Genomic DNA, 675 nt, shown 5'->3' with positions numbered 1-675 from the left:
TAGAACTTTGATAAATCTAAAAAAAAAAAAACTATTTAAGAAACTTTAAATAGAAAATTTTAAGAAACCTCAAACAGATTTTAAGAAATAACTTATAAGGATTCAAGCTGTTCGGTTGTTCGTCGGAACGGTGAATCAGATAGTTGGCGGGTTGAGAGCAACGGGTGGATGAGAGACTTGGACTTGAACGCAAGCTCCTGGAAAAGCAAGGTTAACTGGATCGTTGGTGGGTCAGCGGATAGAGCCACCTACAAGGACACTCCAATACTAAAATCAGTATTCATACGATGAGACAGCTAATTAAGTTTAAAAGTGATGTACTTAAAATATGTTTCTCCCTACTGTACTCAAATAAATCCTTTGTCTCAAGTTCATCTGCTTAAAAGCTTCTATAAACAATCCAGATCTAACAAGGCAATGTGTGAAGTGGCGCACAAGTCACCTTTACGTACGGGTCAATTACAAACACTTCAATTATTTCATACTCAAAAATAGTGGCTCAGTAAAGTTCACAAACAAAGTTTAAGCCAAAGTTTCTGTTATAAATAATGTGGATAAATATAACTCATTTTATTTCTAATGTGCTTTTAATTGATGGATTAACTCAGAATTTGGTGCACATCAATCAATTCTATGATCAAAGTTATATAGTTATTTTTTTTTTAATTTTATGGA

This window comes from Arachis ipaensis, chromosome B02, assembly GCF_000816755.2.
Source record: "Arachis ipaensis cultivar K30076 chromosome B02, Araip1.1, whole genome shotgun sequence".
NCBI classification, from domain to species: Eukaryota; Viridiplantae; Streptophyta; class Magnoliopsida; order Fabales; family Fabaceae; genus Arachis; species Arachis ipaensis.
Note: the sequence above shows the minus strand (reverse complement) of the source record.